The following is a 16,752-nucleotide window of genomic DNA, read 5'->3' as shown; positions in this document are numbered from 1 at the left end:
GCCTCAGCCTCTTAAGTAGCTGGGATTACAGGCACCCACCACCATGCCCGGCTAATTTTGGTTATTTTTTAGCAGAGAGAGAGTTTCGACATGTTGGTGAGGCTAGGCTCAACTCCTGACCTCAGGTGATCCACCCGCCTTGGCCTGACAAAGTGCTGGGATTACAGACTCGAGCCACTGCATCCGGCCAGTACTATGCTTATTATCTGTGTGATGAAATCATCTGTACACCAAACCCCCATGACATGCAATTTACCTACACAACAAACTTGCACATGTACCCTGAACCAAAAATACCAATTTTTTTTAAAAAAGAATTCTTTTCTCCATATGCTTGCCAGCACTGGTGATGGTTTGTCTTTCTGATAACAGTCATTCTAACAGACATGAGGTGATACTTCATCATGTGTTCAGTTCGCATTTTCCTGATGATTAGAGATGCTATTTTTTTTCATATTTCTTTTGGCCATTTGTATTTCTTCTTTTGAGAAATGCCTGTTCAGATCCTTCCCCTATTTTTCATTGTGTTATTTTGTTATTTGTTTTCTTGCTATTGAGTTGTTAGAGTGATAGCAGAAGTATTATATATTTTGAACATTAGCCCCTTATCAGATGTATAATTTGAAAATATTTTTTCCAATTTCTGGGTTGTATCTTCATGCAATTAGTTATTTCTTTTGGTTTTGTTGCTGGTGCTTTGAAGTTTTTTGTTTGTTTGTTTGTTTTTTGAGGTGGAGTCTCGCTCTGTTGCCCCAACTGGAGGGCAGTGGAAACATCTCGGCTCACTGCAATCTCTACCTCCTGGGTTCAAGCCATTCTCCTGCTCAGCCTCCTGAGTAGCTGGTATTATGGGCACCCACCACCACACCCAGCTAATTTTTATATTTTTAGTAGAGACGAGGTTTCACCATGTTGGTCAGGCTGGTCTGAAACTCCTGAAATCAGGTGATCCACCCGCCTCAGCCACCCAAAGTGCTGGGATAACAGGCATGAGTAACTGCACCCGGCCAGCTTTTGGAATTCTATTCAAGAAATAATTGTCATGACCAATGTCATGGAGCTTTCCCCCTATGTTTTCTTCTAATAGCTTTAAAATTTCAAGTATTAAGACTTTTATCCATTTTGAGTTGATTTTTGTACATGCTGTGAGATAAGAGTAAAGTTTTATTCTTCCACATGTGAATATCCAGTTTAACCAATACTATTTATTGAAAAGATCATACTGTACCCAGTATGTGTTCTTGGCACCTTGGTCAAAAATCAATTGGCTATAACTACTTAAGTTTATTTATGGGCATTCTATCCTGTTACATTGATTGTTGTGTCTGCTTTTATGCCAGTGCCATGCTGTCTGGATTACAATCACTTTATAATATATCTTGAAATCAAGGAGTACAATGCTTTCAGCTTTGTTGTTTTCTGCTCAAGATTGTTTTCACTATGCAGGGTTTTTTTTTTTCTAGTTCCGTATAATTTTAGGATTTTTTTTCTGTTTCTGTTAAAAAATGACTTTGGAATTTTGATAGCAATAGTATTAAATCTGTAGACCATTTTGGGTAGTATGGACATTTTAACAATATTATTTCTTCTAATCCATGAACATGGGGTAACTTTCCATTTATTTGTGTCTTCTTCAATTTTTTTTTAAACACAAAACCAGAATTTATTGAAAGCAGGTACCAGCTCTGATTAGAACAAATCAGCTTAGAGATACCATTCCTCAGAAGAACAATACATACAAATATATATATATATACACACACACACATACAGAGAGAGCGAGAGAGTATATATATAATATATACGAAAATCTCAAGGAAAGGAGAATAACTTAAAAGAATTCAACTTGAACAGGACTGTATTACTAAAATGGTCTTGTTGCAAAGTAATAACAAATACCACAAAGAGCCCTACTTGAGAAAACCACGTGCCTTCAAGCCTGTGAGTGAGGACTCTGGTTCTCAAATTCTTAGAACACAGCACATGATTCTCTGGGACAGAGAGGCTGGCTGCAGCATGAGGGCCTCACTGCTGACTCCATTTAACAAAGTCCATGCCCCAGGCACAGGCTAAACACAGGGAATGAGGCCACCAGGCAAATCATACCCGCCCCTGCCAACATGAGCCCCATAAAAGAGAAGTGCTTAGTGAAACCTACAGACTTGGCAGGGAACACTGGGCCATAGACAGCTTACAGAGAATTATTTTGTGTCACATGAAAACCCTAGAATCGAAGCCCTACAATTCCCTTATCCAAATGCCCACTGACACTAGTGAGGTAGAAGAGTCAGACACAGAAGCTGTCTCCAAACCAGTATTTGGTCTTCACTAAACAAGGATAAACATAAAACACTGTTTCAGCTGCATACAGTGATTCACATCTGTAATCCCAGCACTTCAGGAGGCTGAGACAGGCGGATCACTTGAGGTCAGGAGTTCAAGACCAGCCTGGCCAACATGGTGAAACTTCGTCTCTACTAAAAATACAAAAATTAGCCAGTGTAGTGGCACGTGCCTGTAATTCCAGCTACTTGGGAGGCTGAGGCAGGAGAATTTCTGGAATCTGGGAAATGGAGGTTGCAGTGAGCCAAGATCATGCCACTGCACTCCAGCCTCAGTGACAGATTGAGACTCCATTTCAAAAAAAGAAAACCAAAAAAAGCCAAACACTGTTTCACAAGTGGGCTTCGAAAGAACTACTGGGCACAGCAGGTGAAAGATCCCAAAGTCCCATTGAGCACCTCCAACAGCAGGAGGAGGAAGAAAGGGAGGAGGGGGAGGAGAGATGAGTGCTGGAGGGGAGACGTGCATGTTCCCTGCTGAGGTTACTGCTGCCAACTGTCCTGATCTGATGATTTGTACAGTCCCCCCACTTTCTGGACCAGCCCTCTCACGGCCCAAAGCTCACTTCTCTGAGCCTAAACCTCCCAGTCTCAAGCATAGAGAACAGAAATGCCAGATGCAAAGGCTCTCTGGGTAGGGGTGGTGGAGGGAGTCTTCGGGAGAACACAGGGTTCTTGTGCACCACCGTGGTTACAGGCAGGGCAGGGCAGGGCAAAGAGGATGCTGAGGTACAGCGGGCAGAAGGCAGCAGCTCAGAGGGCAGGGAGGATTCAGCTGAAGACTGATGGGATGTTTCCATGGCATGGCCCCTGCAAGAAATGGCTGGGATCAGCTGGGATGGAAGGCTGAAGAGCACAGTCCTACCTAACTGGTGTGGGAACAGCATGTCTCCCCTTCCTGAATTCCCCCAGAGGAACATGGCTCCTTGCTTTGGAACTTCACACTCAAACAACAAGCCTGAAGGGAAGAAGTCTTGGCTGGGCACGGTGGCTCAAGCCTGTAATCCCAGCATTTTCGGAGGCCAAGGTGGGGGGATTACCCGAGGTCAGGAGTTCGAGACCAGCCTGGCCAACATGGTGAAACCCTGTCTCTATTAAAAATACAAAACTTAGCCGGGCACGGTGGTGGGTGCCTGTAATCTCAGTTACTCAGAAGGCTGAGGCAGAAGAATCGCTTGAACTCAGGAGGCAGAGGTTGCAGTGAGCCAAGATCACACCACTGCACTCCAGCCTGGGTGACAAGAGTGAAACTCCGTCCCAAGGGGGAAAAAAAAAAAAAGTCCACCCTGTCAACTTTGGCTTCTCATTTATGGTCTGTATGCTGCTGCAGATTTGGGCAAGATGGTTGGAGAGCTTCTTAACGTTTCCCAAGGCCTCTGGCTCTAGCTGGGCGATGCTAAGCCTCTGCAAGTCACTGGCCAATAATCACATGCGCCCTTTGCCATCCACTGGCACAGTGAGAAAGATCTCTTTGCTGTGGGCAAGAGGGATGCCATTTCCTGAGACGTTGTAAATCCACTCTCTTGTGGCAGGAGTGTGCAGGCCAGGGATTGTGAAGACCCTCGAGTCAAACCTGGGTGTCAAGCCTGGAGTTAGTTTCACTATGGACACGTCCAATCGGCCCAAAGCTGGGGTAACAGTGATGGCACAGCTTGACTTCTCCCTTCTGCCTTTTCCTTGTACAGACTGAGTTCTCTTCTTGGATGGAGGACACCTTTTGACTCTTGCAGTTTAAAGATTCTTATGTTTATTTTCTTCTTCTTCCTCTTCCACTATCATTTCATCTACTTGTATCACCTTTCGTGTTTTAGCAGATTTCAGGGGCGTTTGAATAGCTTCTGTGGTTAGTTTGTTTATTTCAGTGATATCCAGGTCAGCTGTTGCTGCCTCTTCCAAGCCCTGTTTGTTTCCTCCAAGGGAGAAGTAGTCGAGCCATTCATCTTTGCGCAATGCCTTGGCGAGCCACAGGATCTGGATGTTGTAGAGTTTATCCACCTCCTTGAAGAGGTTCTGCCTGTCTGACTCAACTTGCTTGATTCGTATTTCCACTTCACGGTCGAAGTCTTTAACAAAGGAGGCGAGCTTCCACCTCCCTAAGGAGTTGGTCTTGGCCACACAACTACTGCCCTCCTAGGAGCCATGGTGCTCGGTAGAAGCTGTGGGGAGCAACACATAAGGGGAAGGCAAACTCTCCTCCAATTTTAAATCAAGTTTGACAGTTCTTTCTTTTTTTTTTTTTGGAGACGTAGTCTTGCTCTGTTGCCCAGGCTGGAGTGCAGTGGTGTGATCTTGGCTCACTGAAACCTCCGCCTCCCAGGTTCAAGTGATTCTCCTGCCTCCACCTCCCAAGTAGCTGGGATTACAAGCACGCATCACCACGCCTGGCTAATTTTTCTTTTATTTTAGATGGAGTTTTGCTCTTGTTGCTCAGGCTGGAGTGCAATGGTGCGATCTCGGCTCACTGCAACCTTCACCTCCTGGGTTCAAGCAATTCTCCTGCCTCGGCCTCCCGAGTAGCTAGGATTACAGGCATGCACCGCCACGCCCAGCTACTTTTGTATTTTTAGTAGAGATGCGGTTTCTCCATGTTGGTCAGGCTGGTCTCGAACTCCCAACCTCAGGTTATCTGTCCACTTCAGCCTCACAAAGTGCTGGGATTACAGGCTTGAGCCACTGCGTCTGGCCTAATTTTTCTATTTTTTTAGTACAGAAGGGGTTTCGCCATGTTGGCCAGGCTGGTCTTGAACTCCTGACTTCAGATGATCTGTCTGCCTCAGCCACCTAAAGTGCTGGGATTACAGGTGTGAGCCACAGCATCCAGCAATTTTTATTTTATTTTATTTTTATTTATTTATTATTATTATTTTTTGAGATGGGAGTCTCGCTCTGTCACCCAAGCTGGAGTGCAGTTGTGCGATCTTGGCTCACTGCAACGTATGCCTCCCAGGTTCAAGTGATTCTCCTTCCTCAGTCTCCTGAGTAGCTGGGATTACAGGTGCCCGCCACCACACATGGCTAAGTTTTTGTATTTTTAGTAGAGAAGGGGTTTTGCCATGTGGGCCAGACTGGTCTCAAGCTCCCGGCCTCAAGTGATCCACCCGCCTCAGCCTCCCGAAATGCTGGGATTACAGGCATGAGCCACCATGCCTGGCCAAGTTTTACTGTTCTTAGTGTGCAGATATTTTACTTCCTTGGTTAGATTTATTCTTAAGCATTTTATTTTTCAGCATTATTCACAATAGCCAAGATATGGAAACAATCTAAGTGCCCATCAACAAGGTACACAATAAAATACTATAAAGCTTTTAAAAAGAATGAAATCCTGTCATGTGTAAAACATGAATGAAATAGTAGGACATTATGCTAAGAGAAATAAACCAGGCACAGAAGGACAAATCCTGTATAATCTCACTTATATGTGGTAACTAAAAATGTCAATCTCGCAGAAATAGAGAGTTGACAGGTGGTGAATGGAGGAGCGTGAGAAGGCTGAGGGATGGGGAAACAGAAAATATTGATCAAATGGTACAAAGTTGTAGTTAGACTGGAGGAATACGCTTTAGTGATCTATTGTATTGTATTGTGTCCACAGTTAATAATAGGCTACTGTATATTTCAAAATTGCTAAAATGGGGAGTGAGGTGGAGCAAGATGGCTGAACAGAACCCCTCATCAATCATTCCCCTACATAAACACCAAATTGAACAATTATCCATGCAAGAAAGCACCTTCATAAGAATGAAAAATCAGGTGAGCAATCTCAGTACCTGGTTTTAATATTATATCAAGAAAAGAGGCACTGAAGATTGCAGTAAAGAGAGTCTTGCATAGCCTATACCATCTGACATTCATCCCCCAGCAGCACCATACTGAACAGAGAGAGAATCTGTGTGCTTTGGGGAGGGCGAGTGAAGTGATTATGGGACTTTGCATTGGAACTCAGTGACTGCCCTATCACAGTGGAACACAACACAGGGCAGAATTCTGCTAGTGCCCACAAAAGGAATTTTTTTTTTTTTTAGATGGAGTCTCACTCTCACCCAGACTGGAGTGCAGCAGCGTGATCTCGGCTCACTGCAACCTCCACCTCCCAGATTCAAGTGATTCTCCTGTCTCAGCCTCCCGAGTAGCTGAGACTACAGCTGCATACCACCATGCCCAGCTAATTTTTGTATTTTTAGTAGATACAGGGTTTCACCATATTGGTCAGTTTGGTCTTGAACTCCTGACCTTAGGTGATCCATCCACCTTGGCCTCCCAAAGTGCTGGGACTACAGGTGTGAGCCACCACTCCTGGCCAAAAGGAGTATTTAACCTAGATCCCACTAAAGAGGAACCCCCGATGCCGGAGACTGACAGGAACTTAAGTTCCAGCTACCTCCACCACTAGTTAATTAAAGTGCCCTGGGGTCCTGAATAAATTTGAAAGGCAGTCAGGCCACAAGGTCTGCAGTTCTTGGGCAAATCTAGGTGCTGAACTTGCTCAGAGCCAGTGGAATGGGAATGCTCATGACCCAGTGACATATCAGTTTTGGTGGCCAAGAAGTGCTTGTATCACACCTCCCCCAACTCCAGGCAATGCAGCTCAAAGAGAAACTCCTTCCACTTGTGGGAAAGAGAAGGAAGATTAGAAGAGAACTGTGTCTTACAACTGGAGTAGCAGCTCAGCCACAGGAAAACACACCACTAAACTGATTCCTGAAGCCCCCAATTCCAGGCCCTACTTCCTGGACATTTCTAGACTCACTCTGGGACAGAAGGGGACTTGCTGCACTGAAGAGATGGACCCAGCCCGGCAGGACTCACCATCTGCTGACTAAAGAGCCCTTGGGCCTTAAACATCAGTAGTAGCAAGGCAGTAGTTGCCATGGGCCTCGGGCAGGACCTAGTAATTTGCTGGCTTCACATGTGACCCAGCACAGTAGCAGCTGTGGTGTTCACAGGAGCATCTATGTCACCCCTCCCTCACTCCAAGTAACCTAGTACAGACAGAGAGACTCCTTCAGTTTGGGAGAAAGTGAGAAAAGAGTTTGAGAGATTCTGCCTAATAGTCCAAGGAATTCTCCCAGATATTATCCAAGACCACTGAAGCAGTATGAGTCTGCTAGAGTCACAGTGTTACTGGGCTTAGGGTACTCCCTAGTAAATTCCCTTTGAATACTTAGAAAACCTTTTCAAAAAGAACAGGCACAATTGAGCCCAGACTGCAAAGATTACAATAAATATCTAACTCTTCAATGCCCAGACATAGATGAACATTGACAAGCATCAAGGCCATCCCAGAAAACATGACCTCACCAAATGAACCACATAAGGCACTAATGACCAATCCCAATCACACATCTCAGGACAGAGATATGTAACCTTTCAGAGAACTCAAAATAGCTGTTTTAAAAGAGCTCCATGAAATTCAAGATAACACAGAGAAGAAATCCAGAATTATATTAGATAAATTTACCAAAAGAGATTAAAATAATTTTTAAAAATCAAGCAGAAATACTGAAACTGAAAAATTTAATTGACATACTGAAGAATGCATCAGAGTCTCTTAACAGCAGAACAGGTCAAGCAGAAGAAACAATTAGCAAACTTGAAGAAAGCTATTTGACAATACAGTTAGAGAAGAAAAAAAAATGAAATTAAAAATAAAGTGTACCTATGAGATCTAAAAATAGCCTCAAAAGGGCAAATCTAAGGTTACTGGCCTTAAAAAGGAGGAAGAGAGACAGAGATAGGAATAGAAAGATTACTCAAAGGGATAATATCAGGGAACGTCAGAAACCTAGAGAAAGATATCAATGTTCAAGTACAAGAAGGTTATAGAATACCAAGCAGATTTAACCCATAGAAGACTACCTCAAGGCATGTGATAATCAAACTCCCAAAGGTCAAGGATAAAGAAAGGATCCTGAAAGCAGCAAGAGAAAACAAACAAACAACATACGATGGAGCTTCAATGTGTCTGGCAGCACACCTTTCAGTGAAAACCTTACAGGCCAGGAGAGACTGGCATGACATATGTAAAATGCTGGAGAAGAAAACCTTTTAGCCAAGAATGGTCTATCCAGCAAAAATATCCTACAAATATGAGGAGAAATGAAGACTTTCCCAGACAAATAAAAGTTGAAGGATTTCATTAACACCAAACCTGTCCTAAAATAAATACTAAAGAGAATTCTTATATATATATACATATATATGGATGTTTATATATATATACATGTTTATATGTGTATATATACATATAAACATTGATGGGCAATAAGAAACCATTTGAAGGTACAAGACTCATTGGTAATATTAGGTAGGCTCAAGAGGAACTGTAGGCCAGGCACAGTGGCTCATGATTGTAATCCCAGCACTTTGAAAGGCTGAGGCGGGAGGATCACAAGGTCAGGAGTTCAAGACCAGCCTGGTCAACACAGTGAAACCCCATATCTACTAAAAATACAAAAATTAGCTGGGCATGGTGGTGGGCACCTGTAATCACAGCTACTTGGGAGGCTGAGTTAGGAGAATTGCTTGAACCCGGGAGGCGGAGGTTGCAGTGAGCTGAGATCATGCCATTGCACTCCAGCCTGGGTGGCAGAACTAGACTAAATCTCAAAAAAAAAAAAAAAAAAAAAAAAAAGGAACTGTTTTTTTTGCCATTACTTTTAATGTCATAACTTTTAATGGTAAAAACTGCAACTACTTTAGCACCAACCTAATAGTAAGTATACAGATACATGTGGAATGTTGTGACAAGCTTATTGTGGTGGGTAAAGCACTCATATCTGGAGTAGAACTACTAAAAGGTAAACCTACCAAAAGTAAAAACTAAAACAACTTTTCAAGACATAGACAGTATAAAATATAAATAGAAATTTTTTAAATGTTAATAAAGTGGAAGGATGAAGTTAAAGTGTAAAGTTTTTATTAGTTTTTGCTTGTTCGTTAGTTTCCTTGTTCATTTATGCAATCAGGGGTAAGTTGTCATTAGTTTAAAATAATGGGTTATAAAATGTTATATACAAGCCTCATAGTAACCTCAAATAAAAATAAAGTAAAACAGATACACAAAAAATAAAAAGCAAGAAATTAAAGCATACCATCAGAGAAAATCACCTTGACTAAAAGGAAGACAAGAAGGTAGGTAAAAAGGAAGAGAAGACCACAAACCCACCAGAAAACAAATAACAAAATGACAAGAATAAGTCCTTACTTATCAATAATAACATTGAATGTAAATGGATCAAACTCTCCAATCAAGAGATATAGAGTGATTAGCCAGGCATGGTGGTGGGCACCTGTAATCCCAGCTACTAGGAAGGCTGAGGCAGGAGAATTGCTTAAGCCCGGGAAGTGGAGGTTGGAGGCCTGGAGGTTGCAGTGAGCTGAGATTGTGCCACTGCACTCCAGCCTGGGTGACACAGCAAGACTCTGTCTCAAAAAAAAAAAAAAAAAAAAAGACATAGAGTGGCTGAATGGATTAAACAACAACAACAACAACAATGGTCTGTTGCCTACTAGAACACACTTCACCCAAAAAGACACAAACAGACTAAAAATAAAGGGATGGGAAGATAATTCCATGCCAATGGAAACCAAAAAAGAACATGAAAAATTTATGCTTATATCAGAGACAATACATTTCAAGACAAAAACCATAAAAACAGACAAGGAAGGTTCATTTTGTTGATAAAGGGATTAATTAAGCAAGAGACCATAGCCACTATAAATACATATGTACCCAACATTGGAGCACTTAGATATATGAAGGAAATATTGTTAGAGCTAAAGAAAGAGAAAGATTACAATACAATAATAGCTGGAGACTTCAACACTCCACTTTTGGCATTGGACAGATCATCCAGACAGAAAATCAGCAAAAAAATCAGACTTAATATGCAGTATGGACCAAATGGACCTAAAAGATAGTTACAGGACATTTCATACAATGGCTACATTGTATGAAATGCACATTCGTCTCCTCAGCATGTAGCATATTCTCAAGGATAGAGAATATGTTAGGCCACAAAACAAGTCTTAAACAACTCAAAATATGAAATCACCAAGTATTATCCCTGACTACAATGGAATAAAAGTATAGATCAATAACAAGAGGAACTCTGGAAACTACACAAACACATGGAAATTAAGCAATATGTTCCTGAATGACCAGTAGGTCGATGAGGAAATAAAGAAGGTAATTTTAAAATTTACTGAAATAAATGAAAATGGAAATATAGCATACCAAAACCAATGGGATACAGCAAAAGTAGTACTAAGAACAAAGTTTATAGCAAATAAGTTCCTACATCAAAAAAGTAGAAAAACATCAAATAAACAATCTAACAGTGCATCTTAAAGAACTAGAAAAGCAAGAGCAAACCAACCCCAAAATTAGTATAAGAAAAGAATAAAAATCAGAGCAGAAATATATGAAATTAAAATGAAAAAAAACCAAAGATCAATGAAATGAAAAGTTTATTTTTTGAAAATATAAACAAAATCTATAAACCTTTAGCCAGACTAAGAAAAAAAAGGACAGACCCAAATAAACTCAGAGATGAAAAAGGAGACATTATGACCAGGTGCAGTGGCTCACACCTGTAATCCCAGCACTTTGGGAGGCTGAGACAGGAGGATTGCTTGAGCCAGGAGTTTGAGACCAACCCGGGCAACATAGTGATACCCCCTTCTCTAAAAAAAAGAAAAAAAAAGAAAGAAAGAAAAAGGAGGCATTACAAACTGATGCCGCAGAAATCCAAAGGCTCATTAAAGGCTACTATGAGCAACTATATGCCAATAAATTAAAAAACGTAGAAGAAATGGATGAATCTCTAGACACATACAACCCATCAAGATTGAATCATGAAGAAATTCTAAACCTGAATGGACCAATAACAAGTAATGAGATCAAAACCGATATAAGAAGTCTCCCAGCAAAGACACGTCCAGAAAAAAAAAAAAAAACAATCTGAGAAAGAAATAAAAACTAATTCAATTTACGATCGCTATAAATAAAATATCTAGAAATAAACGTGACCAAAGAAATGAAAAATCTCTACAATGTAAACTGTAAAACTCTGATGCAAGAAATTGAAAAGGACACAAAACAATGGAAATATGGTTCATGTTCATGGATTGGAAGAATCAATAATATTGTTAAAATGTCCATACTACCCAAAGCAATCTATAGATTAAATGCAATCCCTATCAAAATACCAATGACATTCTTCATAGAAAAAGAAAAAACAATCCTAAGATGTATGTGGAACCAAAAAAAATACTTAAAGCAATTCTGGGCAAAAATGACAACACTAGGGGGAATCGCATTACCTGACTTCAAATTATACTACAAAGCTATAATAAGTGAAACAGCATGGTACTAGCATAAAAACAGACACATAGACTAATTGAACAGAATACAGAACCCAGAAATAAGTCCATATAGCCAGAGAGAACTCATTTTCAACAAAGGTGCCAAGCACATACATTGGGAAAGGATAAGCTCTTCAATAAATGGTGTTGGGAAAACTGGATATCCATATGCAGAAGAAAGAAACTAGACTTTTATCTCTCACCACATATAAAAATCAAATCAAAATAGATTAAAGACTTAAATCTAAGACCTCAAACTATGAAACAACTAAAAAAACAATGGGACATTTATTAATACCCCACAAGCACAGGCAATCAGAGCAAAAATAGACAAATAGGATCACCTCAAGTTAAAAAGCTTCTGCAAAACAAAGGAAACAATCAACAAAGTGAAGAGACAACCTACACAATAGGAAATATTTGCAAACTATTTATCTGACAAGAGATTAATAACCAGAATATACTTAAGAAGCTCAAACAACTCAATAGGAAAAAATTTAATAACCCAATTTAAGATGAGCAAAAGATCTGAACAGACATTTCTCCAAATAAGACATTTTGTCTTATTGATAATAGCCGTTTTAACATGTGTGAAGTAACTGCTCATTGTGGGTTTTTTAAAATGCCAAACAAGCAAATGAAAAGGTTTTCAACATCACTCATTACCAGAGAAAGGCAAATAAAAACTACAATGAGATATCATCTCACCCCAGTTAAAAAAGCTTTTATCCAAAAGACAGGCAATAACAAATGCTGGTGAGGATATGGAGAAAAAGGAATCCTTGTACACTGTTGGTAGGAATGTCAATCAGTAGAGTTTCTATGGAAAACAGTATGGAGTTTCCTAAAAAAAAAAACAAAACTAAAAATAGAACTACCATATGATCCAGCAATCCCACTAGTAGGTGTATACCCAGAAGAAAGGAAAGTAGTATATCAAAGAGATAGCTCCACTCCCTTGTTTGTTACAGCACTATTCACATAGAGAAGTAACAAACATTGCCAAGATTTGAAAGCAACCTAAGTATCCATCATCAGATGAATGAATAAAGTAAATGCGGTACATTTACATGATGGAGTACTATTTGGTCATAAAAAAAAATGAGATCCTGTCATTTGCAACAACATGGATGGAACCGAGCACATTATGTTAAGTGAAATAAGCAAGACACAGGAAGACATGTCCTCACTCATTTGTGGAGCTAAAAATTAAAACAATTGAACCCATGGGGATAAAGAGTGGAATGTTAATCACCAGTAACTAGGAAAGGATTGGGAGGGAGAGAAGTGGGGATGGTTGATGGGTACAAATACATAAATAGAATGAATAAGATCTAGTATTTGATAGCACAAAAGGGTGACTACAGTCAACAATAATTTACTGTACATTTTAGAATAACTAAGAGTATAATTGGATTGTTTGTAACACAAAGAAAGGATAAATGCTTGAGTTGATGGGTACTCTATTTACCCTGCTGTGATTACCGCATATTGAATGAGAATATCAAACATCTTATGCACCCTATAAATATATACACCTACAATGTTTCCATAAAAATTAAAAAACACACGCCCAATGTGGTGGCTCATGCTTGTAATCCCAGCATTTTGGGAGGCTGAGGCAGGTGGATCACCTGAGGTCAGGAGTTCGAGATTAGCCTGACCAACATGCCAAAACCCTGTCTCTACTAAAAGTATTAAAAAAAAAAAAAAAAAATCCCAGCTACTTGGGAGACTGAGGAAGGAGAATTGCTTGAACCCAGGCGGTGAGGGTTGCAGTGAGCCAAGATCACACCATTGCACTCCAGCCTGGACAACAAGAGCTAAAACTCCACCTCAAAAAAAAAAAAAAATTAAAAACACAATAAGCTGGTACTTCACCCATGCTAAAATGGCTATTATCAGTAAGACAAACAAGTGCTGGTGAGGATATGGAAAAAAGAGAACCCTTGTACACTGTTCGTGGCAATGTAAATTAGGATAGCAGTAAATTAGGATAGAGAAACAGTGTGGAGTTTCTTCAAAAAATTAAAAATAAAACAACTACCATATGATTCAGCCATCTGACTACTGGATATATTACCTCCCAAAAATGAAGTCGGTATGTCAAAGAGAGATACCTATGCTACCATTATTCACAAAAGCCAAGATATGGAAGCAATCTAAGTGTCCATGAATAGATGCATGAAGAAAATAAGTGTGGTATACATGTCCAACGGAATACTACTCAGCCTTAAAAATCAGGAAACCCTATCATTTGCAGCAACATGGATGGAACTGGAGGACTTTACACTAAGTGAATACTCCAAGCACAGAAAGACAAATAGTAAATGATCTCACTAATAGATCACATTTTTAAAAGTTAAACTTGTAGAAACAGAGTGGAATGGTGGTTATGTGATTTAGGTAGAGAGTATGGTAGGAGAGATGTTAGTCAAAGGATACAAAATTTTAGTTAGATAAGAAAAAGTTAAAGAGATCTATTGTACAACATAGTGACCATGTTAACAACAATATTTTATATTCTTGAAAATTGCTAAGATAGATGTTAAGTTTTCATCACAAAAATAATTGAGATAACACATTAATTAAATCAACCATTCCACGATGTATATGTATTTCAAAACAACATGTTGTACATAAGTACATACAATTTTGTCAATTAAGATTAATTAATGAAAAATAATTTGTATGACTCTCTCCTGTGTTTATCATGTCCAGAAGATCGACCACAATATATGATTTATTGTGTTTAATACTGTGACCACATTTTATACATCCACATATAGTATAGTTATGTATTTTATAACATATACTAATATGCAATACAACATAATACAACAAATACTAAAACATTAAGTTTTAAGTATGTTTAACACATTTTAAAATTTCTAATATGTCAATTTTTTTAAAACATCATTTGGGGCTAGGCACGGTGGCTCATGCCTTAATCCCAGCACTTTGCAAGGCTGAGACAGGTGGATCACCTGAGATCAGGAGTTTGAGATCAGCCAAACGCAGTGAAACCCTGTCTCTACTAAAAATACAAAAATTAGCCAGGTGTGGTGGCAGGCGCATGTAATCCCAGCTACTCGGAAGGCCGAGGCAGGAGAATCACTTGAACTCAGGAGGTGGAGGTTGCAGTGGGCCAAAATCGTGCCACTGCACTCCAGCCTGGGTGACAAGAGCAAAACTCTGTCTCAAAAAAAACAAACAAAACAAACAAAAAACATCATTTGGAAACCAGTACAAGTAGAAATTTTCCATTCCCCAAAAATTAGTACCACAAGTATATGAATCAGACAATAAATTACTGCTTACTACACTATTCGAAGTTAGTATGATGCTAAATAATAATATAAATGTCAAAGGTATAATCTTTAGCCAAAGGTAAATTGTACTTTCTTGTTTTAAAAAGTTTATCACTCTTTTTTCTAGTGACCAGTTTAAAATGGTTTCTACATTAGGTAGTAATGAGTTTATGTAACATGTCTACACACTAGTATTTTTGCTTCCATTTTGTTTAAAGTGCTTTCCAGCATCCTCAATGTCATGAATGACACAGAGACAGATAATATGTACATGACGCATTGGGAGCACTGGGATAAACAAAGAGGTTCTTCCCAGACTCTGTAGATTTTGGCTTAAAGAGCATTCAGCAAACTTCTATGAGAATGAATCATGGTCAAAGTAAGCATTAGTTTAAATAAAACAGAGTTTATGTTCCTCATTAGTAACTGTTAACTTACAGATTACCAGAGTTACCAATATTAGCCCAAGTTAAAATGTTACTTTGAGACTATGAATGACACACATATATTTAACTTAATCATTCCAAAGCCTGCCCTCTTTCATTTTTACCTTGCAAAACTCCCCAAGGGTAGTGACGGCCTCTGACCATCCTTTCTGCAACTTTCACTTCATCTATACTCCCCACCACAGCAAAGGGTAACAGCACCTAGAAAATAAGAATATCAATTGAATTCTCTAGCACCAATAGAGCTCACTCTATTACTCTCACTCCTGTTATAAAAATGACAGTGATGATGATATTGTAATAAACTTAATTAGGGATCTACCCTGTATCTCATTTTAAGACTTAACAATATGCGCCAATTGGTTTCTGTCAGCATCAGTCTCAGGCTGTGCACACAGTTGGAAACTGTCTACTGAGCAGAGCCTAAAGCAAGGTATCCTGCTGTGGGAAACACACAAAAAAAAGATTTTTAGTAGACATCATTTTTCTCACACTATCTTTACCCTGAACCATCTTTACCCTGAATGTCGAAGAAATAACATACAAATAACTTATAACTCTGGTATAAAGTTCAAAGACAAAAATATTAAAAATAACTACAACTATTAGAATAATTAATGGATACAATATAAAATGTATTAATAAGCAATACGGTATATACCTCAATAAATCATGTTTGTTTATTTGAGACAGAGTCTGGCTCTGTCACCCAGGCTGGAGTGCAATGGTGTGAGCTTGGCTCACTGGAACCTCCACCTTCCAGTTTTGAGCAGTTCTCCTGCCTCAGCCTCCCTAGTAGCTGGGACTACAGGCACCTGCCACCACGCCTGGCTAATTTTTGGATTATTCAGTAGACCCTAAGTTTCACCATGTTAGCTAGGCTGGTCTAAAACTCCTGACCTCAGGTGATCTGCCCACCTTGGCCTCCCAACGTGCTGGGATTACAGGCATGAGCCACCATGCCCGGCAAAAAGAATTTTTAAAATTTCATGGTACTTAGCATTTCAATTCAGAAATCTATTTAGTGTTTCAGTTATCTTAAAATAAAGGAGGTGTTTCTCACACACACACACAACAAAATAAGAAATAAAAAAAGAGGTGTAAATAATAAGAAAAGAGAAATGGAAGAAATGCAATTAACAGTTACAGTTTAGACTCCGTGTTTCAGATCCTTTACAAAGATTTTGGCACTTACACCTCACAGAAAAAAAAAAAAAGCCGGGCGCGGTGGCTCAAGCCTGTAATCCCAGCACTTTGGGAGGCTGAGACAGGCGGATCACGAGGTCA

The 16,752-nt window shown here is 39.6% G+C and overlaps 1 pseudogene; it reads right to left on the bottom strand.

Moving 5' to 3' along the window:
- The window catches only part of LOC105538900, a 53,639-nt pseudogene that overhangs the window by 13,373 nt on the left and 23,514 nt on the right, over nt 1-16,752 (bottom strand).

This window comes from Mandrillus leucophaeus, unplaced genomic scaffold (assembly GCF_000951045.1).
Source record: "Mandrillus leucophaeus isolate KB7577 unplaced genomic scaffold, Mleu.le_1.0 Scaffold1035, whole genome shotgun sequence".
In the NCBI taxonomy this organism is placed as follows: Eukaryota; Metazoa; Chordata; class Mammalia; order Primates; family Cercopithecidae; genus Mandrillus; species Mandrillus leucophaeus.
Note: the sequence above shows the minus strand (reverse complement) of the source record. Positions and strands in the feature narration are given on the sequence as shown.